This window comes from Eschrichtius robustus, chromosome 10 (assembly GCF_028021215.1).
Source record: "Eschrichtius robustus isolate mEscRob2 chromosome 10, mEscRob2.pri, whole genome shotgun sequence".
In the NCBI taxonomy this organism is placed as follows: Eukaryota; Metazoa; Chordata; class Mammalia; order Artiodactyla; family Eschrichtiidae; genus Eschrichtius; species Eschrichtius robustus.
Window position 1 is genome coordinate 81,246,010 of NC_090833.1, and position 25,477 is coordinate 81,271,486.

General features: G+C 39.1%; 1 protein-coding gene and 1 non-coding gene across 4 annotated transcripts in view; one reads left to right on the forward strand and one right to left on the reverse strand.

Annotated features, from left to right (window-relative positions):
* The window catches only part of UBAP2 (ubiquitin associated protein 2), a 125,210-nt gene that overhangs the window by 90,696 nt on the left and 9,037 nt on the right, over window positions 1-25,477 (reverse strand). The window lies entirely within an intron of this gene.
* On the forward strand, window positions 5,461-5,567 carry LOC137771090 (U6 spliceosomal RNA). The gene has a single exon (XR_011075305.1). It is a non-coding gene; the product is annotated as a U6 spliceosomal RNA (small nuclear RNA).

The following is a 25,477-nucleotide window of genomic DNA, read 5'->3' on the forward strand; positions in this document are numbered from 1 at the left end:
GCCGCGGAGCAACTAAGCCCGTGTGCCACAACTACTGAGCCTGCGCTCTAGAGCCCACGAGCTACAACTACTGAGACCACGCGCCCTAGAGCCCATGCTCCGCAACAAGAGAAGCCACCGCAATGAGAAGCCCACCCACCACAATGAAGAGTAGCCCCCGCTCGCTGCAACTAGAGGAAGGCCGTGTGCAGCAACAAAGACCCAATGCAGCCAAAAATAAAAATAAAAATGGTTAAAGTGATAATTTTTGTTATGTATATTTTACCCCAATTTAAAAAACAGTGCAGCAATGCCTTAAGAGTTTAATTTCCAACCTAGAATTCTATACTCAGCAAAAATTCCAATCAACGTGAACACAGAAACAAGTTGAGTTCACACATACAATACCTCATAAACTCAGGAAGCTCCTGGAATAAACAAAACCTCTAAAACAGCAAACCAAGAAGAGGCCGTTTGCAACTGACACCACAAATTACCTACCAAAATCCATTTACAACATATTTTTCCCTTGCAGTCCTCTTGGAAAGAGGGTGAAAAGCTAAATACTTTCTCAGCCTCCCTTGTAGCTTGGGATAGCCATAGGCCACTTTTCTCGAAAATAATCTGAATAGTCACAGTGCCTTTATTCACAGTCTCCCAAAACTGGAAATACACCAACTGCCCTTTGAAGAGTGAGTAAATATAGCATAACCATACAGTTGAATATTACTCATGAATGATAAGGAATCAACTATTGAACAACACGAATGAATCTCAAATGCATTATGCTAAATGAAAGAAGCCAGACTTAAAAGGCTGCATACTATATGATGCATTTTTATGACATTCTGGAAAAGACAAAACTAGAGAAAGAAAGCAGATCAGAGATGGCCAAGAACTGGGGGATGACAAGGGGGTCTAACACAGGAGACAGCAGGCTCCACCAAATGACAGTCAAAAAATATCAAGACGACATCTTGACTGCTGACAGCTGACAGGAGGCCTATAGAGCAACCAAATCTAATCAGAGCAGGAAAATAGAGGGATACCAAATAGACGCCTCCAGGAAAATGTTCTTGACCATCTAAAGAAGTTAATTTGCACTTATGAAAAAGTATAGGGACTTCCCTGGTGGCGCAGTGGTTAAGAATCCGCCTGCCAATGCAGGGGACACGGGTTCGAGCCCTAGTCCGGGAAGATCCCACATGCTGCAGAGCAACTAAGCCCGTGCGCGACAACTACTGAGCCTGTGCTCTAGAGCCTGTGAACCACAACTACTGAAGCCCATGCGCCTAGGGCCCATGCTCCGCAACGAAGAGGAGCCCCCGCTTGCCGCAACTAGAAAAAGCCCACGCTCAGTAATGAAGACACAATGCAAACAAAAATTAAATAAATAAATTTATTTTTTAAAAAAAGAAGAAAAAATATAGAGTTTAATCAGTGGTGGGTACATAGAAACCTAAACAACTGTGGGAAAAAAAACCAAAACAATTATTGTTCCCCATAAAAGGCAACACAGCTCAACTGTAATGTTTATATGATTACAGCAACTTTTTATTTAAATTTACTATGTGCTGAGCACCAAGCTAAATGTTTTACATAAATTTCTCCCTGTAATCCTCAACAGTCTATAGAATTTGGCATAATCCCGATTTTAAGGATCGGAAATAAAACTTGAAAAGGTTCTACACAGACCAATGAGATGCAATATAGTTAAGTCCCAATCGCTTATTTCCTAGGGTACAGAGCCTACAAACCAAACCAGGTACTAAATTACAAAATAACTCTTGCCTTCATAATCCTAAACTAGCAAAACAGTAGCAAGAGGCCAGGACGGAGGAGACAAAACTCTTAATTATGAAAACAAGCCACACAACATCCAGCTGTAGACACTGCAGTCTCCAAAACACAAGACCTATGGCTAGAGACACCATAATTTGTAGCCGATCTTTAGCACGCCTTACCATCTCCCTAACTTTTCCTGACAGTCATATATACTCAGAAAAATAGCAATGTTGAACAACATGAACATTTAAAATAACATCAAAGTAAACCCTTTTATATTTTCAAGAATTTTAAATCACTGCTTGAATTGAAGGTCCATTTTCGGAACTCCACAACTAGGAGGTCACTGGTGATCGCTGCCAATAGAGCTTTGAAACAGTGGTGTGGAAAAAGCCAAGGTGAGTGAGGGAGAGTGGCAGTAAACTAACCATACTTGCAAGAGGTGGTAGCTAGAAAGAGATACAGAGCATGAAAGCAGAATTTTGTCAGGATGAGGTACACTGAGCAATTCTAATACACTGTAAGCCCCATGAGGACAGTGATTATATCTGTCCTGTGTGGCTTTTGCTCTTCCAGGGCCTAACACAGGGTGTGCGCTTAATTAGTTAATATATATTTACTGAACAAAAGAGGCCTATTTATAAGCTGAAGAGGAGATAATTGAGAGGCATTAAATTGAGACAGCAATAAAGAAAAATGATTCACTTGGACAGGAAGAGAGTGCCCTCTCCTCAGGCCAACAGAATGAAGGGCAGGTATGGCAGCAGCTAAATTTTTAGGAGATTAGGAGACACAGACAATGGAGTCGGTTGTATTTGTCTTTACTTCTTTAGTAAAAGAGACAAAACACCTGCAGAGAATGCATACTAGACGAGTGGGGGTGGACGAATGTAAGAAAATGGCAAAGGTTTTAACTGCTACTAAGCTGAATATGAGAGGAAGCTAAAAGAAGTAAAAAGAACAGAAAAGTGATACGGAGGATCCCAACTGAAAGCAGAAATCTTGAACTTCTAGTGGCACTAATCCACATATTACCATGAAATCAACTAGACTGTCAAAAATTCAGGATCACAACTTAAATGAATAATCAAGGTAGAAGCGGGTTAAGATGAACAGATCCTTTGCTGAAATATCCCACAAAATAAAAAGAACTTGAATTTCAAACTAGAAAGAGTCCACTTACTCAAGTCACGGATGATGTCGCCAGGTGAAGAGCTGCTCATATCTACCTCTAACACTGGGGCCTTTCTCATAAGCTTTAAGCCTCAATACATATTTGCAAACATCCCATCCTAAAGAATGTTCTCTCTCCAGTTTATTACAACCCTGGATGCCAGATTTGCAACCTCATTAAAGGTAAAATAACACTTTAATGTTTGTCATTAAACATGTGTTTCATTCTAATATAATATGGTGACTCAATCTTTTGGGCCATTAAGTACTTAGACAATTTGAAGAAAACTATGGACCCTCCCCTCAGAAAAAGGCATATCCACAGAAATTTCTGCCTGAAATTTCAGGAGGATTATATCTCATCTCTTCCCCCGCCTTCCCCCAAAACCCATCCATGAACAACCCACTCCACCTCCTCAGTGTCCATGGATGCACGCCCAGGCCAAAAACCCTGCTCTAAGAATTTAGTAGAGCTCTAAACTGTACTTACAGCTTAAGGGTATCCCTGGATCAAGCAAAATTTAAAACTATAACTGCTAATTTGGCCATTAAACAACATCATATAATTCACACTTTTTTAATGGGCTCTGTTGACCCTTAAAAACAAAAGGCACCTGCTTTGTTCCCAAAGGAACAATTAGGGGAAAACTCTGACCCTCAATAAACTTACACTTAGTATTTAATCAACATACTACCTATGTCCTTTCTGAAGAAACTGATGTTATCAAGATCTGCTGAGATGGTACAAACCCAATCAACTAATTGTAATGTTAAAAGAGTCTGCTGTTTTAGGTGAATATAATTAGCAGGAAAAGGTATACCTCCTCCCCTCTGAACCACACTTAAGAGCATGAATTGGAAATAGACTAACCATCTATGCCCTACAAATATCTGCTTGAATCAACTGGCCTAAATGTGGCACATAAAAAATTATGTACTTCAATGGAATATTACTCAGCTATGAAAAAAATGAAATCTTGCCATTTGTAACAACATGGATGCACCTTAGAGATTATCATACTGAGTGAAGTAAGCCAGACAAATATATGATATCACCTATATGCAGAATCTAAAAAATAATACAAATGAACTTACTTACAAAACAGAAACAGACACACAGACACAGAAAACAAACTTATGGTTACCAAAGGGTAAGTAGGGGGAAGATACTAATAAATTAGGAATATGGAATTAACAGATACACACCACTATACATAAAATAGTTAAGCAACAAGGATTTACTGTATAGCACAGGCAGCTATATTCAATATCTTGTAATAACCTATAATGGAAAATAATCAGAAAAAAATATATGTATAACTCAATCACTTTGCTGTACACCTGAAACTAACACAATATTTTAAATCAACTACACTTCAATTTAAAAAAATAAAAATACTCCCTGGGGGAGTACAAAACAATAATAACAATGTATTTCATATCACAAAATTTTTAATGTTGAGCCTACTAGATTGAAAATTAAATTTGGGATTTAATACTGTCTGCCACTTAAAAGATGATTCAATGGATGAGATGTCCAAGACAAAGGTATACTACAATGCCCTAACTGATCCAACCTACCCCCTTTAAACTGTATCATATCCAACTAGGGAAGCCTAGAAACCCATTATCAGCCTTCTCAAGACCCTCTTTTTAAAAAGCCAGATTTCTCTCTCTGCTGCCAAGGACTAAAATGGGGAAAGCATTATGTAAAAAACCAGCACTTTTCAAAGCAGAATCAAACCTAGTAAGTTTTTGGTTTGGCTCTGTTACTGCTCCAAGAGCTACTACAAGGCATTTGAACTTGCAGGAACCCTGCCTCCAGAGACAGAGGCTTCAAAAAAGAAGGGCAGGAGAGGAATTGGAAAACAGAAAAACAAAACCAATTCCAGTGACTAAATATAAAATGTTATATCAAGTTAAATAAAAAGCTGAAAGTGGAGCGTGGCAATATATATGGCAAAATGAAAACTTTAATGTAGAATGGCCATAATATTTCATGCTTAGGGAACATGTTAAAAGTTTTAAGAATCCATTTTAGTAACAAATCATTTTTACAAAAGGGTAGCAGTAAAACAATATCCACTAGGAAACAATTTCCTTAATATTCTTTTGGTCATATTTTATAAGAAGTCTCCATTGCCCCTTAAAGTGGCCTATTTATTGACTTATTTATTTATAGTAATAATAAGCAAGCAAGCACACACATCTGTATCTATGCTCATCTCTACCCAGATTATAACCATCAGGGCCACAAATTCTTATTTCCCTCAGCCTTGCACTCCACCGCCATCCCCAGAGTATCTTTGCATCCACAGCTCCTGACAAAGGTTAGAGGTTCTGGGTCTACCACGAGGTAATTGCCAACAAAAAAATACAAAATACAAATGATAACACCCTGGATTGAAACCAGAAATAATGGAGTCACCTATAAGGGGTTAGCGAGACAGTTTTGAAAGGACCCTGCTTTTCAAGTGTACGATTCAGAGGAATGAGGAACATTAGTTAAAAAGTAAAAGGTCAGTGCTCGTTTCAGCAGCACATATACTAAAACTGGAACGATACAGAGAAGATTAGCATGGCCCCTGCACAAGGATGACAAGCAAATTCGTGAAGCGTTCCACTTTTTGTAACACAACATTGTAAAGCAACCATACTCCAATAAAAATTAATTTAAAAAATAAAAGGCCAGGGGGCTTCCCTGGTGGCGCAGTGGTTGAGAATCTGCCTGCTAATGCGGGGGACACGGGTTCGAGCCCTGGTCTGGGAGGATCCCACATGCCGTGGAGCAACTGGGCCCGTGAACCACAACTGCTGAGCCTGCGCGTCTGGAGCCTGTGCTCCGCAATAAGAGAGGCCGCGATGGTGAGAGGCCCGCGCACCGCGATGAAGAGTGGCCCCCACTTGCCGCAGCTAGAGAAAGCCCTAGCACAGAAACGAAGACCCAACATAGCAATCAATCAATCAATCAATAAATCTTTTAAATAAATAAATAAATAAATAAATAAATAAAAATAAAAGGCCAAAAAATAAATAAGTAAATAAAAGGTCATACCACACTGCCACTCACCACTCTGAGAGGAATGATGGGTAGAAGGGGCTGAGTCAGCTGCAGAAAAATGACAAAATATCTACCCCCAGCATGGAATAACCTACTTGGCAGGTGATGGGCTATCAGAAAGGCTTGACTGGGTCATTCCCTGGCAGTCCAATGGATAGGACTCCGTGCTTTCACTGCCATGGGCCAGGGTTCAATCCCTGGTTGGAGAACTAAAATCCCATAATCCACACAGAGAGGCCAAAAAACAAACAAACAAACAAAGAAGACTTGACTGGAACATTGTAGATACAGCGGGAAATCCTCTTAAGAAGAAGAGAAGTTCCATGCAGACTCAATTCTACACTATAATATTAAGGAAAGCAAAAAAGACTGTAGATATGAGGTAAATCCACAATTATGAATGAAGAGACTAAAGGACCACAATCCTGGAAATCAACAAGACTTCTGCTGTAAAGAACATGTACTAATCATAGTTTTTTTTTTTTTAAAAGTGGCTCCTGAAATCAATCCTGGATAAATCTGAGAAGCTGAGCAGAAAAAGACAAGAAATATAAGTTCAAAGCTTGTACTGGGGGGATTCCCTGGTGGCGCAGTGGTTAAGAATCCGCGTGCCAATGCAGGAGACACGGGTTCGAGCCCTGGAACAGGAAGATCCCACATGCCGCGGAACAACTAAGCCCATGTGCCACAACTACTGAGCCTGCGCTCTAGAGCCCGCGAGCCACGACTTCTGAGCCTGCGTGCCACAACTACTGAAGCCGTGAGCCTAGAGGACGTGCTCCACAACAAGAGAAGCCACCGCAATGACAAGCCCATGCACCGCAACCAAGAGCAGCCCCCGCTCGCTGCAACTACAGAAAGCCCGTGCGCAGCAACAAAGACCCAATGCAGCCAAAAAAAAAGCTTGTACTGGACTAAAGCTGTGGTCAAGAAATATTTATGAGGAATTCCCTGGCGGTCCAGTGGTTAGGACACTGCACTTCCACTGCTGGGGGCCCAGGTTCGATCCCTGGTCAGGGAACTAAGATCCCGGAGGCCACGCAGTGTGGCCCAAAAAAAAAAAAAGGATTCCAAAAAGAACTAAGGTCAAGCAGCATTGCAAACATCCTAATTTGCAGAATAGAGGCATTCCTAGCAAAGCAAAGTACACTTTTTAATATTTAGAACTGCAAATTTATTATAATAGTAGCAACTGCCATCGTATTATCGACACTCCGGGAATCACTTTAACTCCAAATTATCACATTATCTGTGCAAGGTGGGTATTACGATATCTGTTTTATAGGTGAATATATAACCTATCCCATAGACCTAGGCTAAGTAATAAGGGAGTTGGGATGTACAGGTCTGTCTTGATGCCAAAGTTTGGACTCTTTCCACTATTTCACACATTCTATCTAGCTCCTTAATAAGTTCTCTTCAGAAAACTGTGGACCCAAGGCATTAAAAAATTAATGCAGGGCTTCCCTGGTGGCACAGTGGTTGAGAGTCTGCCTGCCAGTGCAGGAGACACGGGTTGGAGCCCTGGTCTGGGAAGATCCCACATGCCGCGGAGCGGCTGGGCCCGTGGGGCACAATTACTGAGCCTGCGCGTCTGGAGCCTGTGCTCCGCAACAAGAGAGGCCGCGATAGTGAGAGGCCCGCGCACCGCGATGAAGAGTGGCCCCCGCTTGCCACAACTAGAGAAAGCCCTCGCACAGAAACGAACACCCAACACAACCAAAAATAAGTAAATAAATAAAATTTAAAGAAAAAAATAAAGAAATGCCAAACTTGTAGGGGTTAATTGTGCCAGAAAAAAAAAAAAAAATTAATGCACCCTTTGGCTGTACAACAATATGAATGTACTTAATGTCACTGAACTGTACACCTTAAAATGGTTAAAAAGGTAAATTTTATGTTACACATATTTTATCAAAATTTTAAAAATCAATTCACCCAACAATTTTGCCCACAATTACTATCAAATAATTAAAGAACAAGTCATTCTAATTATATTAAAGGGGCAAGACATGAAAATTAAAATGAAAATTTGAGGATGAAATTAGCTTTGATACTAGAACCTGACAAGAACAGTAGGAGAAACAATAATTATAAGCCAATCTCACTGACAGATATAGCCATAAAAATTCTAAATTGAATCCAGCATTGTATAAAAAAGAAAATACACCATAACCATGTCCAGGATGTCCCAGGAATAAAGTTGGTTTAAGAAATGAAAAATCCTCACAGACTTAGAAACCAAACTTATGGTTACCAAAGGGGAAAGGTGGGGGGGAGGGATAAATTGGGAGTCTGGGACTGATGTATACACACTATTATCTTTAAAATATATAACCAAAAAGGACCTACTCTATAGCATAGGGAACTCTGCTCCATATTCTGTAACAACCTAAATGGGAAAAGAATTTGAAAAAGAATAGATACATGTCTATGTATAACTGAATCACTTTGCTGTACACCTGAAACTAACACAACATTGTTAATCGACTATACTCCAATATAAAATTTTTTTAAATTTTAAATAAAAATACAATTCTGAAGAAATGAAAAATTATTTAATAAAATCACCAACTTCACAGAATAAAATTTAAAAATTTATGATCATATAAGCATTTCAATAAAGACATTAGTAAAATTCAACATTCACTCAAAATAAAAATTCTTAGAAAACAAGAATACTTCTTTGACTTGATAAAAGGTTATCTATATAAACCTGCAGCAAAAACCACACTGAATTAAAAGCATTCCTTTAAGATAACAAAAATAAACAACAAAATACAGGCATCACTGCCATGATCACTTCCACTTAAACACTGATTTGGAGGTCCTAGCCAGCTCACTGTGGCAATTAAAAGACACTCAAAAGATTAGAAAATAATATTTTAAAAGATCCCACTTCCCTAATAATTGTACAAACAAAAGTGTAAACACCTGAAACTAATACAACATTGTAAATCAACTATACTTCAACAAAAAAAGTGTAAAGAATCTTCAGCTATATTATTATAATTGGTTAAGTTTAGCAAAACTTCTAGATACAAAATAAAAATAAATGTACAAAAATTAATCATACCTATATACCAGCTAACAAAAAAAATTCTAAAGAAATTGTCTATGGCTGCTTTATGCACTACAGTGGCAGTACTGAATAGTTATAACACAGGCAAAGCAGAAAATATTTCCTATCTGGCCCTTGAAAAATGTGCTCCAACACCTGTTCACTCAATAAAAGTTATCATTCTTCCTCAACTAGATTCGACAAATTCCCAACTAAAGTCTAACAAGGGTTTGTCTCAAACCTGACAAGGTGATTCTAAAATTACACAGGGGAGCAAATAGTCAACAGCTAAGACGCTCCTTAAAACAAAAACAACAAGGCCCAAGACTGATCGTCCAGGTATCAAGGATTATAATGCCACAGTAATTACAACAGTACAAGACTGGTACAGGGAGAGACAACCCGTGCAATGGATCAGAAGAGAAAGCCCAGAAATATGATTTCCAAAAAGATGGCAATGCATGTGGTCAGGAAAGACCAACTTTCAAAGAGGTTGAAAGAACTGGTTGACTATACTTTAAAAAATGTTTTTTACTAGGCCATACATAAAAAAAGTTGTTGAACAGGTATTTTAAGAATATACAAAAATCAAAATTATTGATTTCAGAAGAAAATAAGGCTAATTTCTTCACCCTGTATAAAGGAATTTTTATCTCATAATAGTAATTATTTTCTTAAGAGAGTCAAAAGTTGCTAAAATTGCAAAGATTAATAACTTTTTTTTTTTTTTTTGGCCATACAAGCAGCATGCAGGATCTTAGTTCCCCAACCAGGGACTGAACCTGGGCCCCCTGCAGTGGAAGAGCAGAGTCCTAACCACTGGACCTCCAGGGAAGTCCCAAAAATTAATAACTTTAAAATGAAAAACTTCTGTTCATATAAAAGCAGCTGGCCCTGTGAAAATACAAGCCATAAACTGGGAAATTTTTTATCAACATACATGTGACAAGAATTAGTATTTGGATTTTATCAATATTAAGAAATACTGGGGACTTCCCTGGCGGTCCAGTGGTTAAGACTTCGCCTTCCAATGCAGGGGGTGCGGGTTCAATCCCTGGTCGGGAAGCTAAGCTCCCACGTGCCTCAGGGCCAAAAAACCAAAATATAAAACAGAAGGAATATTGTAACAAATTTAATAAAGACTTTAAAAATGGTCCACATCAAAGAAATCTTTAAAAAAAAAATACTATGATGGATAAACAAGATCCTATTGTATAGCACAGGGAACTACATTCAATATCCCATAATAAACCATAATGGAAAAGAATATGAAAAATATATACGTAAAACTGAATCACTTTGCTGTACGTACACCAGAAACTAACATTGTAAATCAACTATACTTCAATTAAAACAAAAAGAAAGAAAGAAATACGATGGGGAATTCCCTGGCAGTCCAGTGGTTAAGACTCTGTGCTTTCACTGCTGAGCGCCCGGGTTCAATACCCAGTCATCAGGGAACTAAGATCCCATAAGCCGCTCAGTGCAGCCAAAAAAAGAAAAAAAAGAAAAAAAAACAAAGAGAAATACTATGAAACACGAAGCAACAGAAAATTATCCAATAGGAAAACCAGCAAGAGTTTGTCAGAACTTCATAGTAGATAACCAAAATAGCCCTTAAGTTTCCATCAAAGTCCATTTAAAATATCCCAAAACAGCCTACAGATTTCTAGGATTATATTTCCTAATACTTTTTATATATTAACTTTCCTTTGAATTCTATAGTGCATATATGCAATTCATATTTTAGCTTATCAATTCTCTATTTCTTCTATATCTAACTTGTCTTCCTAACCTTAAATCATAAACGAGTTAAGACCAGAAATTCATTTTATTTTGTTTTGTTCCCTTCACTACTAAATAGGTGTCAATATAAGAGACATTTGAAAAATGTGTTGAAATGACATGTGATAGAAGCTGGTAACTTATAAAAATTAAGAATGACGTAAGAAAGACCAAATCATAACAGAACCAATGATTCCAAAAAAGAACAATACATGAATTGAATTCTGTTTTCTAAAACAATCAGTTACGGACACCTCAAAGCAAGCGCTCCCATGATGTGAAACAATGTTCCCCTATTTATAAACCTTATACATCTCTGGTTAATGAAATGACATTATGCAAGTATTTCTAGTTATCTTTTGGACCTGTGTATCTTAAATTTAGAGAGGAGACGAACCATAATTCAGGATACCATTTCAGGCATTAGAAGGAAAATTATGTCCCTGAAACCTATTTTAGCTAGAAAAGGTTTCACAAGCTTTTCACTGAATCAACTGTTCTAATATTATTTACTAATTTTCTTAATAGGTCCTCTGTCAACTGGAACGCTAAAGGCCACAGGCATATTACTGCACTGCCTTATAAATACACTATAAGTAGCAAATAACCAATTAACCAGAATATCTCAATATGCCCAATGTGCCGGTTTAAAACTTTTTACTCTATTCACTGTCAGTATGAATATACACTTTGCATACTTTTTTGAGTTAAACGATTTTGAGATTTTATTGGTTTGGGTTTATTGTTTTGGTTGTACTATATAAACAAGGTTAATTGTTTTGTCACGATTATTTTAAGAGCTTTCTTTGAGTTTAGTGTACTCAGATATGAATACAAACATATGAAACTGTCAAGCATCATACAAATGTGAAACATACTACTATTTCTGAAATAAAGGGATTACTTGATTCTTTCTAAAATCTCTTTGAGCACTAATACTCTATAATTCTATGCTAAATATCTTAAGTTAAGCATCCAACCAAAATCTGCCTGGCTGAGTGGTATTCCCAGGGTAAAACATTTTTTTAAAAAAATCATTTTTAGTTTACCCACAGATCTCAAAACAGTTCTTTTTTTAATTGAATTATGTGATCCTTTTCTCACTCATCTTTAACGGTTTAATCCTCAGTGCCCCCATTTATGAAAATAAACTAGGTACATTAAATATAACAAAATGAGAATTTCTTCTTACAGCAGTGCCATCTGGTGATGAAAATCTGCATGTACAGAAATAAGCTAAACTGAATGGATGCTTGGATTGAGTTTTTTGACTTACAAAAAAGACTTTTAGTCTTAATTGTCTTGCTATTACAACCAAACACTTTGATGTAATGTATCTGAATTCTCACTTGTCAATCAGAAAAACCATAAACTCCTTATATTTCAAACTATAAAAAACTTACTAATTCACTGCATCAATATAAACATTAAGACTTTATATCTCTAGAGAATTCCTTGGTGGCACAGTGGTTAAGAATCTGCCTGCCAAGGCAGGTGACACGGGTTCGAGCCCTGGTCCAGGAAGATCCCACATGCCACAGAGCAGCTAAGCTCGTGCACCACAACTACTGACCCTGAGCTCTAGAGCCCGCAAGCCACAACTACTGAGCCTGAGTGCTGCAACTACTGAAGCCCGCACGCCTAGAGCCGGTGCTCTAAAGATAAACGTGCAAGTTTACAAAGTAAGCAGTGGGGAAAAAAAAGAGTTACTAAAATCCTCTGGGAAAAAACAGAGCTCAGAAAACATAAAGTTAACAGGATGTATGATTCAACAAATTTTCTTATGTTTTACATAAAGCTTCTGGAGACAATGAATTCATAAAACAAGGTAAGAAGCATAAGTTACCAAAATCATTATCGACATCCTTAAAAATTACCACCAGTGAATTGTGAAAATGAGTAAGTCATGGAAATTAGACTATAAAAATCAACACCTTGGGACTTCCCTGGTGGCGCAGTGGTTAAGAATCCGCCTGCCAATGCAGGGGACACGGGTTCGACCCTGGTCCAGGAAGATCCCACAGGCCACGGAGCAACTAAGCCCGTATGCCACAACTACTGAGCCTGTGCTCTAGAGCCCACGAGCCACAACTACTGAGCCCGTGTGCCACAACTACTGAAACCCAAGCACCTAGAGCCCGTGCTCCACAACAAGAGAAGCCACGGCAATGAGAAGCCTGCGCACTGGAACAAAGAGAAGCCCCCGCTCACCACAACTACAGAAAAGCCCGTGCGCAGCAACGAAGACCCAACGCAGCCAAAAATATAATAAATTAATTAATTTTTTAAAAAATCAACACCTTTAGCATACTGCCATATGGGGAAATTCTCTGTTCCCTTTTCTGGGAAAAAAGCTCTGTGTAGTAAATGAGAGTGCTTCTCCAATAAGCAACCCAGTTGCCAGGCCACAGGAATTCAGTTTACTCTTGTGTTCCATCCTCTCTATCACTCTCCACCCCCAAGAACTACTATCCTGGAACAGGTTCCAAGAGAATTCTTAGAATAGAAACAGACAAGAGCAAGAGATTCTAAAAATAATCCAGTAGAAACTCAAACATACATATCTCAAGTTCTTGAGTGGCAGGAAGCACCAGGTTATTCAATCTATACAACCAAATTTTAACACCGATTTTAACCTCACCTCATTCAAAGTAAATTTAAAAGATGTGATAGATTTTAACAGGGGTAAGAAATGTTACTACATTTTTAACCTCCTTAAAAACAAAATCAGCAAAATACCACATAAAGCTTCCTAGATTATCTAAAGTGCAAGAATGGTCTAAAATTACTTGTAATAGACGGAAAGTAAACCAGCAGAATAAACCAATTTGATTAAAGTACAGAGACTGTCTCTGTAAAGGGACACTTTTAGAAAATGTTTTATTAACTGTTATTTTTTTCAAGGACTTTTTGTAGATAAGATACCTCAGTGAAACAGCTGCATTTTCAAGTGTTCCAGAATTTCAGAATGAACTGGACATGGTTAACAGCCACCTGCACTTCTATTAAAGTTTACATAAGCAAATACCACAAACTCGTAAGAGGACCCTACCTAAAGTTAGACATTAAAAAGGCATAAAAAAAATATTGTTGGGGGACTTCCCTGGCAGTCCAGTGGTTAAGACTCTGTGCTTCCAATCTGCGAGTGTGGGTTCGATCTCTGGCTGGGGAACTAGGATCCCACATGCCACGCAGCACGGCTAAAAAAAAAAAAAAAATGTTGGGTAAAAATTTATCTACAAACCATGTAAACCCTAACAGAAAAACAAGGATACATTTGGTCATCCTGAGAAGTTACAGAACACTTGTTGATAACATGCTGAGAACTGTGAAAACTTTGGTGAAAGCACAAATGGCTTTATTTAAGATAGTAAGTATCACAAAGTGTCAGCATTGGAAGGTACCTCTGAAACCAGGAGGTTCATAGAGTATTTCATCCACTGCATCAAGAAAAAATTATATTCCAGAAACAGCAAAATGAATGTCTTTTTTTTTTTTCAAACAGAATATAATTAACCCACACAACATGAATTACTTAATCAGCTAAGAGCTCAACTACTAAGAACAGAAGCTAGTCTCCATCAAGAATGCTCACAGAGGGGACTTCCCTGGTGGTCCAGTGGTTTAGACTCTGTGCTTCCACTGCAGGGGGCACGGGTTCGATCCCTGGTCAGGGAACTAAGATCTCACATGCTGCATGGCGCAGCCCAAAAAAAAAAGAATGCTGACAGAGATGCTGTTCACTCGGTCCTTAGACCAATGGAGCCAGGACTATCTTAGTTAGACTAGCAAGGATGGGTAGGGGGTCCTTCATCTGTATCAAAGACTCATTCACTCATTCTCAACAGCCTGAAACCACTAAGTAATGACAATAATATAGCAACAAATGCATACTGTTTACCAAGTGCCAGACACCACTGAAGTGCTTTATGCATACAGAATTAAGTCATTACCTTGCCGACAACATTCTGAAATACATCCTAATACTACTCCCATTTTACAGACAGGAAACTAAGACATACAAAGATTCACAGCTAGTTAAGTGGTAAGGTCAAGATTCAAACCCAGGCCATCTGGCTCCACAGTCTGTGTTCTCACCCACTATGCTATGCTGCAAGCATATATATCAATTATAGATATACAACAGACTCCAACTCAGCTTCCTCTTCTTTAAGACGGCATAACTACTGTTGGCGTCACCTTCATAACTCATACCTGATGCGAAAGATCTGGTTCTGGGTCAGAATCTCACCTAGCTTCCCAGCCTTTCAGATACCCACAGGTGCTCCCCTGGCTGTCTATTGTAATGTTTTTTGGGTTTTGGTTTTTTTTAATAGATTTATTTTATTTATTTCTTGGCTGTGTTGGGTCTTCGTTGCTGTGCGCGGGCTTTCTCTAGTTGCGGCGAGCAGGGGCTACTCTTCGTTGCTGTTCGCAGCCTTCTCATTGCAGTGGCTTCTCTTGTTGCGGAGCACAGGCTCTAGGCCCGTGGGCTTCAGTAGTTGTGGCACGTGGGCTCAGTAGCTGTGGCTCGCGGGCTCTAGAGCGCAGGCTCAGTAGTTGTGGCCCACGGGCTTAGTTGCTCCGTGGCATGTGGGATCTTCCCGGACCAGGGCTCGAACCCGTGTCCCCTGCATTAGCAGGCGGATTCCTAACCACTGCACCACCAGGGAAGCCATGTTCTTGCTTTTTCTATTAAGAAAATACCCATTATTCTCAACCTTTTTCTGCAGAGGAAATTCATTTTTTCATTCCTGCAGAGAACAACACTGATTTGTATTAAGAACCTCAACAAATTTGGGAAGCCCAAAGCAGCCAACAAGCGGAAGTCTACATCCCCAACTCAGGAGAGAGTAAGGCAGCTACGGTGCCAAGGAGTGCCAAGGAACTCTAGTATGAGACCCAATTCCACGTAGCTAAACTTCTTGTGCCCTGCGTGCCAGGAGCTGACCAAGCTGATACTTTTATTCTCCACAGCTGCTGAGGGCAGGGTCAGGCCTCTAGCAGTTGGTGGACAAGGTTAACTCCCCTACACCCAGGCTTGGCTGACAATGTTATCTGCTATTCTGTACATATAATCTGCCCACAGAAAAGATGAGTGCTGATGAACCCTTGAACATTATAGGACATCAAAAATTATTTGGTATAGTCATATTTCTCTTTTAGGTTACCTAAGGTCAGGGGAGAAAAAGTATTTAACTGCCTATGGCTGCTTCCTTACATGTGTCCCACTCCTACACTGCTAATTTCTTGGCTCTAAAGCCTATCTTTAACCAAGACCCTAGTTCAGCAGCTATCTTATGATTCTTTGCCCTCCTAACCCTTAGAAGCCCCTCGTTGTTCATGACCAGTCTTAATCCCTTCTTCTAACAGCCCTTTCTCTCAAAAAAGGTGGGGAAGGGGGTTTCAGACTTCCAGTGGTTATGATTCCACGCTTCCAACGCAGGGGGAGCAGGTTCGATCCCTGGTCGGGGAACTAGGATCCCACATGCCTCGCAGCATGGCCAAAAAAAAAAAATCTTAAAAAAAATAATATTTTTCTAAAAAATGGATGGGGGTTGGAGGGGGCACCTATACTATACAGCATTTCAGAAGACCTACAGGTTGTAATACTGTACTTTTTATTTAGATTGCAATCAAACAAGCACTCTCTAAATAATACCAAGATGTTACATTCATTAGAGGGTTACTACACCATAGACAAAGACTAGTAAAGGGTCTAGTTTTTTTTAATTAAAAAAATAACAGGGGCTTCCCTGGTGGCGCAGTGGTTGAGAATCTGCCTGCCGATGCAGGGGACACGGGTTCGAGCCCTGGTCTGGGAAGATCCCACATGCCACGGAGCAGCTCGGCCCGTGAGCCACAATTACTGAGCCCGCGCGTCTGGAGCCTGTGCTCCGCAACAAGAGAGGCCACGATAGTGAGAGGCCCGCGCACCGCGATGAAGAGTGGCCCCCGCTTGCCGCAACTAGAGAAAGCCCTCGCACAGAAACGAAGACCCAACACAGCCATAAATAAATAAATAAATACATACATACATACATACATACATACATACAAAAAACTTACACTGGAACTAGATTAAAATAGAATTTCTATAAATCACCCACTTACCAGAATATAATATTAATGGCTTTCTCATAAATCCACTAATAATTCTTGCTAAACACAGACACTCACACACACTTTTTCTTGCTCTGCGTATATCAGATTCTGTTCACCTTCCTGTGTGTTATTCTCTGGTCTTGCTCCCCCAGAATTAGTACCCACCCACATATACAGTGACACATCCACAGAGTCAGCTTTCTGCTTTCAGCCTCCATTTCTGAAATCTTCTAAGTTCCTCACAGGCTCTGGCAACAAGGAATTACTATATACCCATTATCTTTAATAACCTCTAATAAAATATAACCTGCAAAAATACTGAATCACTGTGCTGAAATTAACACAATATTGTAAAGCTACTATACTTCAATTAAAAAAAAAAAAGAAAAGGAATTACTAGATAACTATGCTATTATCTCCTGCCATGTTCTGATCCTGTGGTTGCACAGTGGGCCTAAGGAACCAACAGAATGGTGAAACAAGTAAAGGAGGAGCCCAGAAAAACTGCTACTCCATGAAAACACCAGAATGTCAACCCAGGTTTGTTAGCTTACTTATTAGCTAAAAGTGCCTTTCTATCCATGTCCGATACTTAACAGTGATATCTCCAGAAGCATCGGGAATTTCCCATCATCAAATAAACAAAGTTTAAGACTCTGGAATAGTGGATCACCATCCATCACCACCCCTCGTTGCGTAGTACAATCACTTGAGCAACTTCTAAAAAATGAAACCAGGTCCTATTAAAATCAGGCTGCTCAGAATAGGTAAGACCCAAACATCAGTATTCTTTTTTAAAAGTTCTCAAAGCAGTTTCTAAAAAGTTAAACAAAGACTTACCATATGACCAAGCAATTCCAATCCTGGGTACATACCCAAGAGAACTGAAAACATATATTCACCCAGAAATGTGCACATGGAATGTTCATAAGCAGTATTACTCATAACAGCAAGAAAGCAGAAACAACCCAATGATGAATGGATAAACAAACTGTGATATAACCACACAATGAAGTATTATTCAAGTACTAAAAGGAATAAAATTTCTGATAAAAACTACAACATGGATGAACCTTGAAAATGTTATGCTAAGTGAAAGAAGCCAGTCACAAAAGACCACATATGTATACTGTATTATTCCATTTATACGTAATTTCCAGAAGAAGCAAATCCATAGAGCCAGAAAGTAGATTAGTAGATGGGATCAGGAGAGAATGGGCAGATGCTAATGGGAAGCTTCTTTTTGGGATGATGAAAATGTTCTAGAAATAGTGATGTTTGCACAACCTTGTGAATATACTAAAAACCACCGAATTGCATACTTTAAAAGGATGAATGTTATGGTATATAAATTACATATCTATTTTTAAAAGACAAGCTCTCCACTTAAAAGCTTTTGCACAGCAAAGGAAACCATAAACAAGATGAAAAGACAACCCTCAGAATGGGAGAAAATATTTGCAAACGAATCAATGGACAAAGGATTAATCTCCAAAATATACAAGCAGCTTATACAGCTCAGTACCAAAAAAACAAACAATCCAATCAAAAAATGGGCAGAAGATCTAAATAGACATTTCTCCAAAGAAGACACACAGATGGCCAACAAACACATAAAAAGATGCTCAACATCACTAATTATTAGAGAAATGTAACTCAAAACTACAATGAGGTATCACCTCACAATGGTCAGAATGGCCATCATCAAAAAATCTACAAACAAATGCTGGAGAGGGTGTGGAGAAAAGGGAACCCTCATACACTGTTGGTGGGAATGTAAATTGATACAGCCACTATGGAAAACAGTATGGAGGTTCCTTAAAAAACTAAAAACAGAACTAACATATGACCCAACAATCCCACTACTGGGCATATACCCAGAGGAAAAAAACACACGCACCCCAAACGTTCAGAGCAGCACTATTTACAACAGCCAGAACATGGAAGCAACCTAAATGTCCATCAACAGAGGAACGGATAAAGAAAATGTGGTACATATATACAATGGAATATTACTCAGCCATAAAAAGGAACGAAACTGGGTCATTTGTAGAGACATGGATGGACCTAGAGAGTGTCATACAGAGTGAAGTAAGTCAGAAAGAGAAAAGCAAATATCATATAATAACGCATGTATGTGGAACCTAGAAAAATGGTACAGATGAACCTGTTTGCAAAGCAGAAATAGAGACACAGACAAAGAGAACAAATGTATGGAGAGCAAATGTATGGATACCAAGGGGGAAAGGGGTGGGGAGGGAGGAACTGGGAGACTGGGATTGACACATATACATTACTGATACTATGTATAAAATAGACAACTAATGGGAACATACTGTATAGCACAGGGAACTCTACCTAATGCACTGTGGTAACCTAAATGGGAGGGAAGTCCAAAAGGGAGGGGATATTTGTATGTGTATGGCTGATTCATTTTGTTGTGCAGTGGAAGCTAACACAACATTGTCAAGCAACCATACTCCAATAAAAATTAATTAAAAAAAAAAAAAAAACCCACAAGCTCTCCATATTTCTAACGTGCAGCCAGGATGTCAGGCCACTACTCGGGAACAGCGGCTCTCAAAGTGTGGTGTCTGGACCAGCCGCATCAGCATCACCGGAGAACCTGTCACAAATGCAAATTCCAAGGTCATCCCAGACCTAGTGAATCAGAAATGTTTAAACAAGGCTTGATGAACAATAAAATTTGAGAATTGCTGCCCTCAAAGAACCTTAGATGAAAGCTTTGATCCAACTGGTTCAAATGGAAAGGTGAGAAAGCTGCAAAAAGCATAATTTCACTTTATTATTTTACTGTATGACTGTGTAACAGTCATACAAAGTTCCAAAAAACACTGAAAAATGGGAAAAATAAAACCACCACCTACAGTTCCACCACCCCAAAATAACTACTGTTAATAGTTTAGTGAATAGCCAGCCTTCCAGTGTTATCATTTGTTTTGCATCATTGTAATCCACAAGAAATGACTATATCGTACTTCTATCACAGAACATTAACATATAAACTATTATGGAAAAGCAAGGTAGCATTATAATTAGCACTTCAATTACACTATTCAGCTGAGAAGTTGGGTATATTATGGGAATATGAAAGAAAATTCTTTAGGGGCCGAAATGTTTTTGGCTCCAAGCTTTTTTGATATAACTGCCTTCTAAAATGCAATACTTCTCTTCCTTGGCAAATACAGTACAATAAACATGATTTAACTGTTTCTGATTCTACATCAGTTATTTTAGCCACATGATGGGTAATGGGAGGAATTAGTATGAACTATTCTAACTCCAGGACATGCCTAGGAACTTACTTTCCTAAATAAATTCATCATATCATCATCCTTCTTGTCCTTGGCTTCTTTCTCAAAAGTGGCAGCATTGACATATCTGCATGGCTTCTGGGTAGCATAGTATGGCCACGTTCCAAAAATAATTTCGAACCCAACGACAATACAATCTTTCAGGCTGTTTCCTTGTCATTTGTTTTAAAATCATCTGCATTGTTTTTAATCACTGATTTGCTGTCTTTCGGGGGGTGGGGGCGAGATGACTTTCCACCCAAGCCTTACACAGAGTAAACCCTTAAATGTTTCTTGATTTTCCCCAGGTTGTTCTATGGTAGCTTGAATGATTAAAAGACAACCACTGATTCACTGATGTTAGCATGCATTATATCAGGCACCAAAAAAAAAAAAAAAAACCAGAAAAGAAAAAAGAGGGACTTCCCTGGTGGTCCAGTGGGTAAAACTCCATGCTCCCAATGCAGGGGGCCAGGGTTCGATCCTGCATGCATGCCACAACTAAGAGTAATAAATTGCCAACTGAATGCTCCCATCTCAAATTCTCCTATCTCTAACTTTAGTTTGACTTGGCTCTTCCACAACCATGTTCAGCTGCATTTATCCCCACCTATCCTCTCGCGAGAATCAAGTGAAGTCTCAAGAGTCATTAGAACAGGATAGACGTAATGCCAATAGTCTTAGTCTGTGATGAAGACTGAGACATATTTTTGTAAATTTTTTGCCTTCACACCCTCACTCCCATTCTGCCACCACCCTCCAGCTCCATATCCATCAGAGCAAGATTAACTTCTCGCTAGTTGCTCCGTCCCAAGGGCTTCATAGGGAAGGGGATAAGCAAGGAAGTCGCCTTCTCCCTTTGGGTTATTTATTTTCTCTTCCTGAGACCCAGTCAGAAAGAGGAAGGTGGGGCTTCCCTGGTGGCGCAGTGGTTGAGAATCCACCTGCCAATGCAGGGGACACAGGTCCAAGCCCTTGTCCGGGAAGATCCCACATGCCGCGGAGCAACTAAGCCCATGCGCCACAACTACTGAGCCTGTGCTCTAGAGCCCGTGAGCCACAACTACCGAGCCCGCATACTGCAACTACTGAAGCTCGCACGCCTAGAGACCGTGCTCCGCAATGAGAAGCCACAGCAATGAGAAGCCCACGCACTGCAACCAAGAGTAGCCCCCGCTAGCCGCAACTAGAGAAAGCCCGTGCGCAGCAGCAAAGACCCAACACAGCCAAAAATAAATAAATAAAATAAATTTATTTTAAAAAAAAAGAAAGGGGAAGGTGTCGAGCTATAGGCTAATCTACCTCACCAATCTTGGGGATACAAGTTCAATGAGCCAAGTCTTTCTTTTAGTCAAGTCATATTGACCAGAACCAGTTACAAAGATCAAGAATCAAAGATTTTCAGGATTTCCCTGGTGGTCCAGTGGTTAAGAATCCGCCTTCCAATGCAGGGGACATGGGTTCGAGCCCTGGTCAGGGAACTAAGATCCCACATGCTGCGGGGCAACTAAGCCCGCACCACAACTACTGAGCCCAGGTGTGCCTCAACTGCAGAGCCCACGCACTCTGGAACCCGCACACCACAACTACAGAGCCCACGCGCTGCAACAAAGACCTGACACAGCCAAAAATAAAATTTAAAAGAAATTAAAGAATCAAAGATTTTTTATTCTTGATACTCTAAGCCAAAACATTATCTTAAACTGTAATATCAGTTTAACTCTTGCTTCTTATTTTCAAGCACAGAAAAGCCATAACAATACTCAACACTGGAAAATCTCCAAACTCCCCAAGATGTGAAAAGAACTTCAGGAAATAGCCCTATTCAACAACACTCAAAATGTTACCTAGTTCAACTCCTAATTAGTTAAAAGTTTTAATCCATTATCTCACATTAATTTATTGTTTTGGTTTTTGGGCAAAGCAGCATCTCTGCTAACCCCTCTCATATAGTAATCACTTTTACTGCCAAAAGTGACTAAATCCCAACTATACTTTCACAACAGACAAAACTTTACAAATCTTCAATTCTTTTTATTTTTTTAATTGAAGCTTAGTTGATTTACAATATTACATTACAAATCTTCAATTCTTACTGAAGACAAAATATTTCAAGTACTCTCATTTTTCACATCTCTGCACAAATCATTTAAACATTTGGCACTCAATTGTTACAAATATTTCACAATTGATTTAAAAGGTTCAGTATATCCATTATTGAGCTATTTGAAAACAGCTATAAAATAAGCCAAAAATATAAACACTGATTTTTTAAGTACTTCACACCCACAGCTTTTCGTTACAGTTCTTCAGCTTTCCTCATATATCCAAGATATAAAGTCTTGAATTGCTTGGCTTTTTTTTTTTTTTTAAAGCGTATTTGTTTTATTCTAATGGCATCCTTATTATTGTTTCACTCATGCCAAAAGCAACTTTTTTAAAAATGTCAGTTACCTGAAGAATGTATCCATCAAAACATAGTCATGCAATCCATTTAAATGTTACCACACCTGTCACTTATGCACCAGGCTCAGTTTTCATTCAAACCAAATACAAAATTCCTTAATAAGGAAATCTCCTACGACTACATTGAGAAAATATTCCATACCCTTTTCCTTCTCACAAGGATGTGCATCAAAACCTGTTCAACTATTCTATACATCCAGATTAATTTCAAAAACAACGGCTTAGAAAAATTACCTTCCATGTACTCTTGGAAACTGCATGTAATTTTAAGCAATGACTACATAAGCTATATTTCTCAAAAAGAATACACTCACTGCCTCCATTTCCTCACTAAACAACTCCTTAACTTTCAGTCTGCTTTCCACCACCCTACCACTGCAACAGAAGGAAAGATACTATTTCCCCAGGTCACCACTGACCTCCACATAATTGTCAAATCTTTCTTGTTCTCATTCTTTCGGCTGTCTCTGGCATACAACACAGTGTATAACTTTTTCCCTTGGCTTTTAAGACACTACAACATCTTAGTTCTTTCGTTCTCAAATCCTAAGCGGCATCCCATCTTTCTCCCACCCTTGAAAAAACAAAATTGTTCAATTCTTAAGCACGTTCTCTCTTCCCACAAAAATTTTATGCCCTACTGGCGTCAATAATTACCTCCAACTTCAACGCAAAAGCTAAAGACTATGTCTCTCCAGAGATTCAGCCTCCATGTAACTGCCTATTAGATAGCTACACCTATGATGGAATTCATCCAAAACTGCCTCATTTGAAGATTTCCAAAATTTTCCAAGTAACCAAGGGCATGTTTCAAGTGTTCCAGAGCTCAAAACCTTTAAGCCATTCTTTTAGTGCACCATTTCTTCCTATACCCATTTAAGTAATAAAGGATTTAAGGCCTTAAATCTATGCCTTCCTTTACATTCTCTCTGCCATCAACTTTCTACAGGTACCTGAATTAAGGGTCACTGTACTTAAAGCCTCAAAGGTTCTAAGAATTTCTAAGGTATCTATATCAACTAGAATATCAATAATTGCCTCTTCTCTACTTCACTGAAATGTCACACCCGTATTTACCTGTCTGAACTATCTTAATTATGAAACTGATGTCAAAGTGGAATGTTTAATCTTTTAGAATACTGCTAAACTCCATCAACTTCTGTTCACAGACCACCAACCATCACAAATAAATACAAGGTCTTTATTCCTTTCTGATCCCTACACTTGTCATTCTCCCAGATTGCACCTGTTTTTTTGTTCTGTTTTGTTTTTTGCCTCCACCCTCCACAGACAGGTTTTCTCAACAGCATACTGAACATACACCTATTTTCTCATTTTCTGTCCTTCAATGAAACAGCAATTACTCTTTACTTGACATCCATAGTAACTCCATGGTGTTTTAGGGTCACTTAACAATATACTAAACAGCCCTACTTAATAGCAGCTTGAGTTCTTAAGTGTAATTTTATAGGCTTCCTGTCACTCTTCTTAGGGTGTGCTGGTGTGCTATCAATTGCCACTTCTCAGTGTTGTGTGCCTGACCTTCCTCATAGGATGCACCTAAATTGGCAGAGGGCTTAGAGACCAGCTCACCACACTGATTAGAACAGCGAGTAAAATCAGAATGAAAAACTAAAGCGAAGGCAGGTGTGTTGTTTTTTATTTTTTAAACCACAGAAATCAAGTCCAACCAAACCAGTAACTAAACCCTAACATATAAAACAGATAAAAATGAAATAAGTCTAGTGGAACCAGGCACAGGAGTTCAACGGCCCCACCTGCATATCCATCCCTCATTCCCCATCCAGTACAAAACCCGAGCCTTAGGTACCACAAATGTGGACACTGTTTGACTTACCAGCTAGCACTTGGCTGTATTCGCAATAGCAGTATTTCACATAGGTAAAGTAGTACAGTATTGTGATTAGGAGCACAGGCTTGGAAGTCGCAAAAATTACTAGATTAAGCAACCTTGACCACTTTACTCTTTCTCAAGTCTGTGAGGAGCACCAAAGAAGATAACGTACCTCAGATGCTTAGCCTAGGTCCTAATCGCTACCATAAATGGTAGCAACTATCGGATTAATGTACACTGACCACTTTCTTTTCTGTTGATTCTATTTCAAAATACTGTCAATTTATTCAAACAATTCAAATAACTTTACTGTGGTATAATGAATATCATAAAGTTCACCCTTCCTAAGTGTACAATTCAATGATTTTTAGAATTTACGAAGCTGTACAACTATCACCACAGGCCAACTCTCACTCCAACAAAATCCTGTGTGACACTGGTCATTTCTTTGTCCCACAGATGGCTAGACCATCAGAGTATATAAATTGGTTCATGGTAAGCTAGCTACATCCCATTACAGCTAGGATCTTTTGATAAAGTGAGATAAGCATTAGAACAATTAAACAGCTCAAACTACCTTTAAAAAAATGAAAGTTCTTCTGTGATAATAAAATAGTAAATGGTCTACTTTAGCTAACAAGGATTTTATTCCTGTTACCACCACCTGGATTGTTCTGTAATATACAGGGGTATTTTTTCCACCATTACCTTAGCACACCCAATTACAAGGAATTAAAAAGGTACTAAATTGGGGCTTCCTTGGTGGCGCAGTGGTTGAGAATCTGCCTGCCAATGCAGGGAACACGGGTTCGAGCCCTGGTCTGGGACTATCCCACATGCCGCGGAGCAACTGGGCCCGTGAGCCACAATTACTGAGCCTGCGCGTCTGGAGC